Source organism: Egretta garzetta, unplaced genomic scaffold (genome assembly GCF_000687185.1).
Source record: "Egretta garzetta isolate BGI_Z169 unplaced genomic scaffold, ASM68718v1 scaffold849, whole genome shotgun sequence".
In the NCBI taxonomy this organism is placed as follows: Eukaryota; Metazoa; Chordata; class Aves; order Pelecaniformes; family Ardeidae; genus Egretta; species Egretta garzetta.
The window spans coordinates 80,331-80,766 of NW_009260783.1; positions in this window are offsets into that span (position 1 = coordinate 80,331).

A 436-nucleotide genomic window follows, 5' to 3' on the forward strand; every position below is an offset into this window, starting at 1 on the left:
GGAAACCCAGCCACCACTGTCCCCCCATGGCACAGAGCAGGGCTGCTCCAGGTGGTTTGGAGGCAGGGAACGGTCTCAGGTTGTCCCCAAGGGTTGGCACGAGCCAGGTGACGGCTGGCAGCCGAGGCCAGGCACAGGGGGAGCCACAGCAGTGCCGCAGGTACGCGTCCCGACGGCAGCTTGTTGTCTTTCATGTTGGTATTGTTCTGAAATGTCAGCGAGGGAAGGGCTTTAACGCAGCGTCCCCGGTTCGAAATGCCCGGGATTCTTCGCAAAGGCCAGGCAGGGTATTAATAACCGGCTCTGCTGAAACTGTGCAGCCCCAGCGCGCGTCCTCGCCTGACCTCCTGTGGGGTGGCTGGCTTGCGCGCCGGCGGGCTTCGGCTCCTTTCCCACTCCTGGCCCCCCCGGTTGTGCCTGGCCGGGCTCCGTGCCC